Genomic DNA, 15,490 nt, shown 5'->3' with positions numbered 1-15,490 from the left:
CCGTCATCAAGAGACTCTTAGCATTTTCGACTTACTCCTCGAGATTTGATCTATATCCTATTCTATTTTTCCAAGATTGCTCAAATAATAAGCAGTCATAAAAGTTTTGCCTAAGTTTTCTGATCAAACTTGTCGTTCAAAACTGAGGAATTAAAGAATTAACAATTAGTCAAAATTAGTTATGACTTCTTTCGGAAGAAGGTTGCAACATAGATCTGAAATGTCAAACATTTTATCAAAAAACTAGTTAGTTCTACTTCATTATAATTTTTCTTCCTGGCGATATAATCCAAAATATTTTCTACAATTCATCAATACTCTCTTTTGCAAACCAGCATGTTGTTTACTGCATTGACAGCACTTGCTATAACAAAATGATTGAGAACAAATTCAATATGTTAGCCTATTATGCAGGTTATTAATGTCAGAGAGCCGAGGTCTTCTTTATTTCGGCGATTACTTCTACACTTAATGCATGCCTCATGCTGACGTATGCTTTAAAGAATTTTCAATTTTGATAAACTGTTCCAGGAATTGTTATAAATAAAAATTAAAATTCGAATTAAAAAAAAATAAATGGATTTACCATGTTCATTCATGGATTTTATATTAATAAACATTTATTAACTTGTTTTCTGTTAATCCTGTTTTTCTCAAAAAATTGATGATGGACTTATAACAGAACCTAATCCCTAAGAGTAATGTTTGGAACGGATCCGTATAATCTTTTCGTGACATGCCGTATCGCGTATAGTTGTGTCGTTACGGTGGCTTCGTTCATCAATCATTTGATTACTTCAAATTATGACTCATTGCCGACACAGGGTTACCCGACAATACGTTGTTAATGCCTCGGGCAGACGAAAAGGGATGTGGGAACCGACGTTTTATTATTATATTAACTCAGGCCAAAAATCCCCCGAATCATCATCAATCCTTTAAAACTTTATCATCTAAACCTATCTTAAATTTATTAAAAATTTAATTTTAAATTTCCTCCGTACTTTTTTTGTTGTAATTTTAAAACCCATCAGTTTCCTCATCTACAAAAAAGATAACTTTGTACTACACACGAAAACTGTAAATATGTACTGTGTCCTATAAACATTTTGTTGAAACAACGATACGGATGGCCGACGACGGGGAATAGCAGTGCCCTCTTTTCGCTTATGACTCAAATATTTGCCGAGATAACACTCACAAATGGTATTTCTCCGAACGAGACGTAGTAATGCGTGTGGTAAATATGGTTACAACTTAAAAATTTCTCATTCTACCCATATAATATTAATAACACACGTTCATTCCTGTTAAAAAATAAAGGCTGTCACAAAAACCTAGTCACCGCTAGCGAATGACAATATTTAGGCACGTGGGTACTCAAAAACTCGTTTATTAGTTCGTAACTTTAATACGCTATGTGTCAATACGTCGGTTTTAAGTTCGCAATCTTATTTTGTTACTAAAAATAACTTTATTAGTATTGTTGTAGAGAGCTATTGAAGATTATGACCATCGTGTGGTATTAATACCGCGAATTTTTTTTTAGTTTATAATATTTGGATTCAGTTGAATTTAGCTGTAAGAAGAAATAATACATTATTTATTAAAAATACCGAACCCAAATATAAATGAGTAATCTTTTTGAGAAGTTGACTCAAAGAGTTAACTTAATTTTCAATTGGTGAATGATGGTCACGATAATTTTAATCCAGATTAATTTTTACTTTTTTGATAAAAAAATGGACATAAATTTACTAGTCAAATAAAGATAAATCAAATTGAACGTAACCATATGCGAAATTTTGTTTCAAAAAAAAGTTGAGTAATCTCTATTATAAAGTGCTTAAAAATAAACCGTAACACAGGTCATTTCAAAGTAGATCCCTTTCGGTACAATACCCTCAGGGATTAGACTCCATTATAACCTTATCCAGTTTTAAGAAAAACAAGATTAACAAAGTATAAAATAAAATTTAAATTTAAAAGTTAAAATTCCACTTCATATAATTAATCAGTAAAAAATATCACAGTTTATAAAAAGAGAAGTAAATATATATTCAAACACGTTGGATTTTTGTATTTGATTGGCACAAAAAAAAGATAAGCGAGCATAAACACGCGTGTTGCCGCCGTCACATAAATAATGAAACAACAACGGCGACATAGAAACAAAAAAAAAGCGTAGATCGGTCGAGTCAATATTAATTACCGTTCAATCAAAATCGATTGGATAGCATTGTGCGACCCCGTGGCGCGAAACAATTTTAATTCTCGTGCGATAGTTTTCGATGTAATTCTCAATTTCGCTTGTCAATCGCAAAATTTTATCCAGCCAGCAACACCCGAGCTGCCGCTAAAACGCGACGTTCGAATTATGACACATTCACGTTTAATAGTGTGTTTTTAGTTTTTATGTGCAGAGAGAGAGAAAGAGGGAGATCCGGGAATTATCCCAACCCCACGTTTTAATACAATAAATGCATGACAAAACAATGTAATTGCGCGATAATAAGCGCGGAATATCAAAAGTAAATAGCGGAAAATTTATCATCACGGATTTCTAAATCGGAGCCCCATTGTTTTGTTGATGTGTTGTTACTTTTCATTGTTGGTTATTTACATCAAAATTGTATTGATCAATAATGAATTAATCAAAATTATTTATAGTCATTTTATGTTAATTTGTATATTCTGGAATATTATTGAGTGTCCGTTATAGCAAAAAGTCCGTTATATGTTAAACCGTTTGAATTAATAATTTTAATGCACGCATAAAAGCTCGAAGACCCGTTCGTGACGTCACGCATGGCTAGGCAACTACTATTTCACACTTTGAATTAGTAAATGCTTAATTTATTCTATTCGTGTTTTGTAATGTTGTTAATTTGAGACTTAAGGTTCGTAATATAAAACAAAGATGTTGATCGAGTTTAGCCATCCATCTCTTAAGACGGTTTAACCATCTATCGGCTAGCCTTAAAAATAAATAAATAATATACAATATAATGGACAATGTAACCGTATGGTTACACTAAATTCAAATGCATGAATTTTATAACGATATCAGGCAACATTAGCATTTGGTTTCAAGTGTGGTGTTGGAGTAGGAGTTGTAATAGCTTTGTCAAAATCTTTGCATGATCGTGAAAATTCAACGCTATATACATAGTATTGGAATCGAGTCTTCAAGTGTTGTAAATAAATACATATGTGATGTGAATACAGCCAATGCTTGGTCTTTATAAAACACCCCACAAGGCAAAACGTTGATATTTTTCAATATTTGCTTATCTTTTGGATATATGCGTTGTAAACGCTTGGTTATGTTGCACTGAGTCAAAAATACATGCCGCTGAAACAGTTTAGATTGGAAATTTCAGCGGCTTTAGCTAATTGAGGAAACCAAATTCTGTGCCTGAACCACCTAGAATTAGAGTTACAACCTGTATTTCAATTACTAATGTGATTATAAACAAGACAATAGTATTAAACAATCAGTAAGTGATTCTAGAGTAGCCATAAGAACGGCAGAAGTTTAGCACACCTCTTTAAAAGTTTGCCAGTTAAAGGAGTTCAAAAATTATCGTAACCATATTGGACACTGAAACCGATAAAGGGTTAACTCGAAATTTTCTAGTTCTAGATCTAGTATGTAACGTTGAATACCAACTACACTAGCATTAGAACTAACATTACAGTTAGAACTAGAAACATTCGGGTTTAGCTGCAGTCTCTTAAGACGGCTAAACCCGAATAATTCTAGTTCTAGGTGTAGTGTTAGTTCTAGTTTGAGTACAATGAAAAATGCAGGGTGATTCTCAACCTATACGCATAAACTTGGGGGTTTATTTTTCATGACAAATAGTGACTAATATGTGAAATAAATTGTAGCTAAAGTATTTTAGTTCCTTAGATATACATAAAATTTACTTTTGAATCAATAATACATATAACATTTTAATGACATCAAAGCAAGTGTTCGAAGTTATTTCCCATATTTTCTATACACAATTGGGTTCGCTGAATCCACGATCTCCCACTAGCGTGGCCTAAACAGAGTGGTGGTGGATTGTCTCGGCAGTAGCATATAACCGATTTCGCTGTCCTTGCTCGTAGCATAAAAATAAAAATTAAGAGGATCGAGATCGGGCGATTGAAGTGGTCGGCTCTATGCACTTCCTAGACCTATCCATCTTCAGGGAAGCATCTTATCTATTTGTCGCCGCATATATCGAATATCTAGGAAACTAAAAAAAAAATTATTACAATTTTTTTCATCTATTTGTCATGGAGCAAATCTCTAGTTTGTGTGTATAGGTTGAGAATCATCCTGTATGTAACAAATAAACCCGAATATTTGTAGTTCTAGTGTTAGTTCTAGTTTTAGTTCAATAAAAAATATACATATAAAAATTTAACTCTGAATAACAAGAATCAATGATGATTCAATGAAAAATATACAACAATCTAACGGTGAATAACAACTAAAACTAGAACTAACACTAGCATTAGAACTAAGACTACCCCTAGAACTAGAAATATTCGGGTTTAACTTTATTTCTCTTAGTATTTATATTTAAAGATAATCATGTATTAAATAGATGATAATATTAATAGTATGACTTAAAAATATTTTGTTCATTATATCCAAAGTCCGTTATATCGAGGTTTTGCTGTATTATAAAAAGTAAAATACGGTTTTTTATTTGACCTCGATTTGGTCATCGAAACGGAAATAACTCGAATTAAATCGAATAAGAATAATGATCAGCTGGTGGTTTTTCGGCGATTTGTTGAGTGGCAAGCTACGTGACGGTTCCCACACGACCTTAAAGGAGGAGGAGAAGAGGACCTCTTCAGTTCATTGCCGCCGCCAGCCTTCCTTCCTTCAACTCTACCGTGCTCGTCGAAAGTCAAGTGCGAGGGAATCGCCGTTCGTCGTCGTTGTCGCCGTCTTTCTCTTTATAACCCCGCTTCACCACCTTCTCCTTCTCCCAAGGCCCTGGGAATTCACCTTCAAACCTCCCATTTTTTTGCAACGCGTAATCGTGTGTGAAATTCAACTGCTATAGAACGATGATGTTAACATATTAACGGAAATCATTTATTTCCTCCATTGAATATTGTGCTATTACAAAATATGTATTTATATGGCAAATACTTGGTTAATTTTTTAATTTTTTATGCGTTTTACAATGTTCATTTCTACAAAAAAAAAACATATACATACAAGTGTGAAAAAAGAAAAATTGTGTTCGAAATCAATCTGTTATGCAGTTTTAATTAATCGCCATGGGACGAGGATATTAGCACTTACGGCTCTCTCGCGCTGTCAAATTGTTATTGGGGATTGACGATTTTTTTTGTTGAACCCAACTCAATCGCGTGCCGGCGGCGTTTTATTCGCGATTTATCGGCGGCGGCGCCTCTGCCGGTTTTTGTTTTGTTTTTAGTGAGTGTGCGGATCGTTTAATTGACGAAATTAAGTGGAATTGAATTCCGCAGCCCGACTGCGTGATGTAATAAACAGCAAGCGCAAATCAACGTCGACGCCACCGACGATAATTTAATACGCGAACACCAATATTTTCCAATTTTATCAAAAACGACATCATAATTAATTTATTATAATTGAATGCCAAAAAAAAGTTTTTTTTAATTAACCAAAATTGTAGGCGATTATCAATTAATTTTTGGATTGGTATCATTTCAATCGGTGCGCCACAAAAAGACAAACACTTTCCAATTAAACGCGTACATCCGAACGTGTTTGTTATTATTTCAACAACGCGGCGGCGGGGGTTGTTAAAAATCATGTCCCGCATGATTTAGGGATTTCGGTAATGCAACAACGCAAACTGGTACAAAGCTCATTATTTTCGGCCGTTGCTGCAATTTGCAGCGGGGACGCGACGTCGACGGCGCTCCTCGTTTTAATATAAACGCAATCGGGTCATTTCCTCTACTCGATCCGACCCCAAATATTGGAACCCGTAATTTATAATTTGATATGCGGCACGGCGACCAAACCTACCACGTTGACAAACGCCCGATCGGCTCTCGCGTACTTCTATTTAATTAACCGAAAACATAATATCGTTAAAATATTTTCTACTTGCATACACAATCAGTTCTAACCACAAATTCCAAACATTTCTCTTTTAGACATTTAGTTACATTTACACAAAAACTTTATATAAATAGATTTGAAAATATTTACACACCAGATTAACGAAAAGTTTCCAAAACTGCACCGAAATGTCCTACCAATGGGCTGCGGAATATACTATAAGCACTGATATTACATAACTTATATTACATTATATGTATATATACATGAAATTTTACTTATCGCAAGTTAAAAGGTCATATAACATCACGTTGGACGAAGCAGAACCAGAAAGGCACTGTAAAGCAAACGGTGTATAACTAAAGTTATGTTTATGGCTGCAGTGGCCAGATCACGATATGACAGTGCCAAAAAACCTGCAAAAAGAAACACCAAGAACAGGGCAAGAGAAACAATGATGACCAAAAATATCGAGACTATTAACGCAGCAGAATGCAAAAAGATGATTATCGATAACTTTTTACCAGCCATTAGATCCAAATTCACAAAAGCGCATAAAGCTAAGACAATTAGTGTTACCAACGAATTCTACACAATTTACAAAAATCGTCTAAATTTATTATTATCATCCTATTACATAACCCACGTTGTCAGCCGAACTTCTTCAGGGATGGAGTCCTTCTGAAGACTTGACGACTTTTAACATGGGCAATTTTTTGACGTGGTTGCCGATACATATGGAATGAATTGAAATAAATATCAATTCGAAGATGCCAGGCACCAAATTTTGAAAACGCGTGCGATTGAAAGGTTTTCCTTTTATAACCACTTTATAAGAATGTCTCCTAAAATAAGTCACCATAAGCAAATACACCAAACTGCATGTATGTGATATTCATTTAGCCAAAAATTGAGCAGAGATTTTCGAATTGTCATTTTTATCTAAATTACGACTATCAGTATACCCGGACAACAAAAACTTAAGTACCGTTTTAGGTCTCCAAATAGTTCACAATTGTCGTTAAATAATGTTTAAACATATATGGTAAATTCTCCAAATCTCAACTTACAAGGTAAAGAAGGCCTTTACCATCTATTTCTTCATCAATAAAATCAAAAATCATCAATTTCTTCTTCCTTCATCGATAACGCATTAAAATTTAACAACCCAACCCAATGCATTAGCTAGTTTCTGCTTAAGTTAATATTGCAATATAAAGTAATATCTAAAACTTCTCTAAACCTGCATTTTTAGTTAAAGTATACATGTGGCCAATGGTAAGTGTAAGAGAAATTCTTTAAGCAGTGGTGCTCCAATAGACCACTGGCCTTAAATGGGCTAATGCTCGATACCAGATTGTACTGGATCGGAAACGAAAATGTTGTGGTTCAGGAAGATATTTGCATGTTCACAGCTGGATCAAAAATGCCGGAAGGAGTCGGGGCAGGAGTATATTGCCAGACACTTCGGATTAAGAAAGCTTACAGCTTGGGTATATATTGTGCTGTATTCCAGGCGGAAGTATTTGCTATTGATATGGGTGCTAGAATCCTTCTTGAGAGAGGCGTGAAGAACATAACAGTACGATTTTTCACAGACAGTGAAAGCGAGTCAAGACGCTGCAAGCCGTGTAAACGGTGTCAGCTCTGATTAATGAGTGTAAAAGAACTTTAAACACACTAAGTTGTGATAACAGAGTTTCTCTGATCTGGGTTCCAGGTTACTCTGGGGTTCCTGACAATAAAGCGGCAGATGAGCTAGCACGAGAAGGCAGTACTAAAGCGTTTATGGGGCCAGAGCCAGTAGTTGGTATATCATTTGCAACGGCCAAACATAGAATTGGACTGTGTGAAGAGAGGCTTCGCCTACTATGGACCAGTTCTCTTGGAGTGGGAGACGCTAAGTTGTTTATCAACATCGCCACTGTCAAATCCGGGAATATTTTAGGACTTGCTTGTAGCAGCATTGAAGTTCCAAGACACATGATGTAACAATTAATTCAATGCAAGTAATTAGTTGATGATTATTATAAACAAATCAATCACAACTGTATTATTGAATACTTAATAGATAAATATAAACGTCTTATCAAAATTTATATCACGTTATAAAAATCCGTCACTTGCCATCTTCTTGATTGCATTTTGACAGTATATGTTCGGTCCACTCTACACCTTACGTAGCATGTTTGCATTTTGTAGTAACTATAGCTCAAATAAACAGTAATTGGTGATAATGTCTAAATTATGATATTTTCTCCATGATTCAGCATTATCAAAATGTAAAGATTAGCAATTAAAACCCCAGTTGGAATTAGATAAACCGCCTATAGCGGTCCGTTACTATTAAGTTTTAATTGAAGTGTAGGGGACATTTGAAAGTGCAAGATTTGCACAAATCTAAGCGATCAATAACTATTGTACAAATATTGGAATAGGTGAGGACTATGACCATCACAATGAAGTCGTTATAGAAAAGAACTATTAATGAGAATGTTCTGAATCTACAATTAACGGTTTTTAAACATGAATGAGCTTCAATGTAGGATTGATCGATAAAAAAATAAGTGTCTTTATTTTCGTTGTAATAGGTTTATACTGGAGTCCATAATTGCCCTGATAGAAAGATAGTATTGTTATAACTAAAATATGGTCATACTAAAAATAGAAAGGATGACAATATTCTTTATAAAACAATAAAAACCAAGATATTTGATGGCTCGCTTTGTTGTTTTGTTTTATTTTTTAGAAATAACTGTGAGCACACCATAATACAAGATTGAAAATCGTAGTGAACGGTAATAAAAATCAGTTTGAGGGTAGCCGCGGGACAAAAACGCTGTTGGTTGGGTTAGGGAAAAAAAAGGAAAAACAATGAGAAGAAATCGGAGGCAGTGGCGGCGGCGGTGGCAGTGTCGACGATGGCTGGTGGAGAGTTCGGATCGATACACGGTCCGCACGGTCTCTACGCGAGTTGTACGTTGCCGTCGTCGTCGTCGACGTAGTCGTCGGCCGGCAATTAACAAAAATAATAGTTCGGGCCGTCGTAAATTCCGGGGGATAAGCGTCCGGGAGAGTCCGGGGAATGAAAAACGGTCGCCGGGAATCGAGAACTCGTTATTGTCTAGGCTGCGTTTCGAACGGGGGCACAAATCTCGCCTTGACACCGAACCGTGCGCACCACCACCAGGACTATGAAAAACTTTTTGCCCGCGTATGGCCAAACCAGAATCAGACTCGACTATTGGTCGAAACCCCCTTCATGCCCTGATGCTGTATCTGTTTGCCTTTTTCAACAACTCGTCCCCGTTCCCTTCTGGCCCCGATGGAAAAACGGGAACGCGTGCAACGACCGAAGTCATGATATATCCCTTCAGGTCGAAACGTTTTGTGGCCTCACAGTATCAAATGGAAATGGGATGAAAAAAGTAGTAGTAGTAATGTACTTCGTTTAGAAGAATTAATAAAATTATTTTGTTTACTCATTTCACGTAAAATTTTGTACACATTAGATAATCCGATACGTGAGATGGGTCAACGAAGGCATAACAAAATTAAGCCAACCATTCATCATTTGAATAAGAAACAGTTTTCGAGTACTTTGGAATAGCACGTAAGCTTCGCAAACATATTTTCAATAAATGTACATTACATGTAGTGGCATATGCCGGTGTAGCCCCATAAATAGGATCATCACACTGGTTGTCTCATCTAGTATTTCTGGATTCATGTACAACATTGAACTCTACACTAGAAAACGGAGACTTGACATTTAAAGTTGCTCCAAATCATTATGCACAATAAAACAAAACCTAATTGCAAATTAAAACGAATTTACTAATTATGACCACGGAACAAGAATGCGAATACTTCAGAACATTTGATGGTATGGAGTTTTTTCTATGATTTGGAAGGACAATAATGGAGTTACTAGTGTCGCTAGGTTTGACAGAATGGAAAAGAAAACGAGCCAAGCAGAAAGTAACATATTAAATTATTTAACGATTTCATTAACTTATACATAGCAAAGAGCTGATTCTTATACAAATGGGTCTATCAGGATAAAGGTCAATGTAAGATAAAGAGTCAAGGTGAATTTTGTACTGAAATTGTAAGCAAAAGAGTAATTCTTCGATAATTTTGGCACAATCATATATTTAAGGATTACAATAAATGTAATTGTATTCTTCCATAATTAATGATTCAATAAATTAATAGTAAATCTTTTCATAGTCCCATTTCACAATTACAATTTTTTTTTCCAATTACTCAAAACGTTTTTGTTCCTTTTTAATTAAAATTGCTTAGGTTGGCTGCTTTTACTTTCAAAATATTTTTAAAGAATCTATTTTAATAATCAATTCCTTTTTTTCTCTCCCTACAATCTGCATAATATAACAGAACCAGCACATTCGTTTTTTCTTTGAAATTTAATTTCCATTAAATTTTTTGCTCTCTCTAATCATTTTCTTTCGCTTCAACCTATAATTAAAAACATACAGTTTTTCTAGGCATTCATTTCTAGCGCAACGCAAAATAATTCGTAATTTTAGTAGATTTTCTTTACTTCTACAAATACATCATATATTTTTCGTTTTATACTTTCTCCACGGCTTAAGAAAGATACAAGAGAAAGTATAGAAATGTTTAAACATCTAAAATTGATGATGATTTCAGTCTAATCGGTTCAATTAAGGTTACCACTACTACTCTCAAGCAATTTTACAACGTAAACTTAAAATCGATCGAAAACATAAGTGTTAACACGCGCTCTTATTCCAAAATTAAAATTCTGATTTTAATCCACAAAAAAAAATATAAGATAACTAAGATTTACTAACACAACAAACGTCCTCACTAAAAACTGATAACGTTTTACTAAACTGAAATAACGTGGCCTTCGTCGTTTATGATTAATCTTTCGTAAATGTAAACGACACAAATATTATCAATTTTTCTGTTATCAGCCGTTTTATGACGTATGAAGTAGGATCGTTTCTATGACGTGTTTATGTTTATTTTGTTTTCTCAACATTTTTTTTGCAATATTTTTATTTTTTTCACCGTGTTACAATGTGGTTCTTTTAAATGTAAACCTGCCTTTTCTGGTGGAAGATAAAAGGTGGCTTTGTAACCCGGGGGTTCATTTTTAGACCTTCGCCGTGTAAATAATTGATATACCTAAAAACCTGGTCGACGAATACTCTCTACTACCTGGGAGAGACCTAGTTGTTTATTTAGGACTTTAGGAAAAGGTGGACGATGTTTTTAGGCCGAATGTACTTTCAAAAATGGTTTAAAACTGGAATTTTTCTTAGAACTATAGAAAAAAAGGGATTAAATGTTTTTATTAGGTGAAATGATAAAAAAGATTGCAGTGGTTTCTCATTTCTATCTGGGCGAACGTAATTACATAAAACCCGACCTTGCGCTTGTTTGATAAAAGAAATATCAATACATTCTATTACAAATTTTATAACAACTTTATCGTAATTGTGGATAGCTATTCCCTATTTTCTTTCTTTCTTTCTTTTTTTTTTTTTGGGCGATATAAAATTTATATAAACTTTTATTAGAAAAAAAAACCCACATTCAACCGCGATTTCCATTTGATAAAATATTGTTTTACGCCAATAATGTTAAAGAATGTTAAAGAGTTAAACAATAATTTGAACAGATCGTAAAAATATGAAAATAGAAATATTTTAAGTGTTACAAATACGTTGATAACATGGATTTTGTAAATTAGTTGAAATATTTCTTTAAATTTAAATAATGTCTTAAACAATTTCATACATTTCCAGATATTATTAAGTTCTTATGTAAGATATTGGAGAATGTAATGTTGAAAATATATCTATTATTCATAGGAATTGCTTTTGTTTTATTCAATCAAAATATATTAATACTATCTGATCGATTTTATTATTTTATATTTCACAGCAATTATTGTTATTTGTTCTATAAACGCAGTAAAAGCCACATTTTTTTAAATAGAAATATAATGCTAGTTTTGTTACTATTGGTAAGTATTATACAGGTTGTATCAAAAAAGAGTTTCGCAATTGTAGAAGTGTGAAATTTTACTACTACATTATTTTCTAATTAAAGGTATCTATAAGTTTGCTCGTGCATGTTTGTTAAGTACATAATTTGAAAATTGTGTAGGATAATACAATTTCTCATTTGATGACAAAGTTTATCTTTAAAAGTTTAGCACACAGATGGGTTCACCGATCAAGCCTATTCTTGTCACATTGGTGATGGATTATGTATTAGATAACAACATTGGAAAACTTGATTTTCAGTTTACTTCAATAAAGAAATCGAGAGAAATATGTTTTACATATTTTCAGAATCAATCAGCATATACAACTCATCATCAAGGTTGAATGTAGTGGTGAAAACGTTAAGTCACATTTTTTGATTATAAAGTAATTTAATATTTATTAGCACTCAACCTTAAAATCAATACAATTTTAGCGATGAATAATAGAATCTTAAAAATTTATATCAAAAAGATTGTCAGCATAAGAAAGAAGTCAGGAATAATCAGGAACTTCTCGTTGTACAGATTTCATCGACATTAGTTCATGTGTTCATGCATCAAGATCTGTGTGGCGATCCGAAATCGACTAACATTTTGTCATTGGGAAATATGAATACACCAGAACTTTTTTGCTGACGTTCAATTCTTTGATGTGTCAACATTTACGAGCTATAGTAATGCAAGGTACCATAACAAGCATTATTACATTGAATGAAGCGTTGGATTGGCGAAATGAACCTTATTCGGTTAATGTACGTTGTAGAATTGTTGGCGATAAACTCATCGAACCATATTTTATTGACGATCATTTGACTGAATATCTAAACTTTCTTGAAGAGGAACTATCACGATTATTTGAACACTCAAGTATAAATGTATGATATGATTTTAACTGATGAGGAATGCCAATACTACCAATACACCTACCATGCATCCTAGATGAGTATAGGTACATGCTACAAGAATCAACAATCACTATTTCGAGCAATTAATTTAATTAAGTAATAAGAGAGGAAGCTGACTAAAAGCCGCTTACTTTGTAATCGTCAAATCAGTAATAAAAAATGTGAGCATATAATTCAAGTTTTAAAGATCCGTTCATTTTTGATGCGTAGTTTTTGACATATTCTCAATAATCATCTGAAATTCTCAATAATAGAAATCAACAGGTCAGGGTTGAGGACATTTTTGGGAGTTCTAGTATTGGTAACATGGAGAAGGAGAAGTTTGCTGTTATTTTGGCTACCATGAAGTTTGATAATCTTCAAAATTTCATTTCTTTAAATTTTTAGAAATTTGCAGGGAAAGTGCCATTTTCATAATGCTTGAAAATATAGCGCATTAAGGTTGAGCGAAATTATTACTATATATTTTCTAGTAGAAAAGCTCTGATAGTTTTGGTCACAATTAGGAAGATAAGCAGTTCCTAAAATCTGCTCAGACTGTACTCTCCCAGGCTAAAGACTGGCTAATATTTATTTAATATCTAATGGACATTAAAAATGATTTTTAGTGTATTGTTAGTAAAAAAAATGTTTAACCAAAATTTTCGGATAATCTGATAGTTCCATTTTCTCTCAATTTTACAGGAATCATAAAAACGTGACAATTTCAAATGAAGAATTACTTAAAACTCATTTGGTGACTTTACCGATTTCTAAAATACAGTTACGTTACTTTCTTGTTGAGTTACAAAGATTTACATAAGTAATGGTGTAGCTACATGTTTTTCAGGTAGATAAATTATGTTAGAACGTAAACAAATACATGTACTAATGGAAATAATACGTGGAATATTGTCATAACGTTATTCAAAAACTTTGCTGTAACGACATTTTAAAAGCTTAAAAAGCTCATAATTAGTTTGTTCAACTTTCAATTTTGCATTATAAAGATAAACTGGATTTGTATTATTGCTTCTCCCCATAGGAAGTATTGCACAGTTACCAGACTAGCGCCAATTATACTTTATAGTATCACCTGGGTATATTAAAGCAAAAACATTGGTAACTATTGCCGTAACTTTCTTCCAGGTTGAATGAAATTTTTTTCCAAATACTAAGGAAAGTACTGACAAGAATACTGTTTTTATTCTTTACGTGTAGATAACTGTATCGATACGTGATTCTCAAATTCTAAAGAGTAAGATTATGTATTGGTAATTCAGTTTTATAATATATAATAATCTAATTTTCTATAACGGATACGTTTGAAATGAGCTTCGGCAAATGTGATCTAAATCAACAGTGAACGCAAAATTATTCTCATCCTGTGCATCTCTTTTCTTCTTTCGATGTATAAGGTTCCTCTTTTAAGTTTTTGCCTTATAAGCTAAGTAAAAATTGCATACACACCTTTTCTGGGATTGACAAGAAATATTCTTGTCATTAACAATATTAAAAGACGTAATTGAACGCAGTGAATTTACACCAGATCTAGCTGCAGAGTCCAATATCAAGAACATTATGAAATTTTGTTGTACACAACCTGATTGTCTTATCTTGTCTCTTCAAAAACAGCTGTAATAGTCACCATTAGAAGAGTCGATAAGTACTTCTCGCCACAATTCATTGACCAAACTTTATTAAAAATATTTATCCTTTCTTTATTGGTGAACAAGGCATATTATGACTTACACTTCTAACTTTTCTGTCCTTGTTTTCTTCATGTCTTCAGTTTTCTGTGCACTCTAATACTCTACATCAACTTGTTGAAGTTTTCTTCGTATTCACTATCATTTAGTATCTGTTTACACCAAAAAATTTTTTCTTCGTCTGGATCGGTATGTGAAGATTACTTTCATAAAGATTACTTTTTCTTCTTCTCCTTCTTTTCAAACTTTCATTCCGAAAACTTCAATTCTTGTTTATTTACAGTTTTGGGCTTTTTAAGTTGGTAATTATTATTGATGAACTGAATCTTATGACTTGGACTTGAATATAATTTGCAATTTCCTTACTTCCTTAAATATCCATATTTTGATTACAACTTAAATTTCAATAATAAATCACCTTGTATATCCCACACATATAATCAAAACTAAATAATATTAACGTTCATGTAAATTTAATTCGATTAGTGTGTGTAAAACATTGGTTACGCATAGTTCGCTAACTATTACAATGATCCTCTCTAGGTCTAAACGAGCAATAATTCGTATACGAATAGAGTTAAATGGTCAACCAATAACGGAGGACCACCACAGCCATTTAACTCTAACGTGTAAATCCCATTTACGCATCATTAAATATATTTGATAAACAGGAAATGTGTGTCTTTGAATTCCACATGATTCGAACGAATTATATACAACATTTTTTCTTTGGAATCTCGTTAAGCTGCGACAATTATAAATTAAGATTACGTTA

General features: G+C 33.2%; 1 protein-coding gene across 2 annotated transcripts in view; it reads right to left on the bottom strand.

Moving 5' to 3' along the window:
* The window catches only part of LOC111422834 (zinc finger SWIM domain-containing protein 5-like), a 71,001-nt gene that overhangs the window by 54,265 nt on the left and 1,246 nt on the right, over positions 1–15,490 (bottom strand). The gene's annotated exons all lie outside the window — the stretch shown is intronic.

Source organism: Onthophagus taurus, chromosome 7, assembly GCF_036711975.1.
Source record: "Onthophagus taurus isolate NC chromosome 7, IU_Otau_3.0, whole genome shotgun sequence".
Lineage (NCBI taxonomy): Eukaryota > Metazoa > Arthropoda > Insecta > Coleoptera > Scarabaeidae > Onthophagus > Onthophagus taurus.
This window is presented reverse-complemented; position numbering and strand designations above follow the sequence as displayed.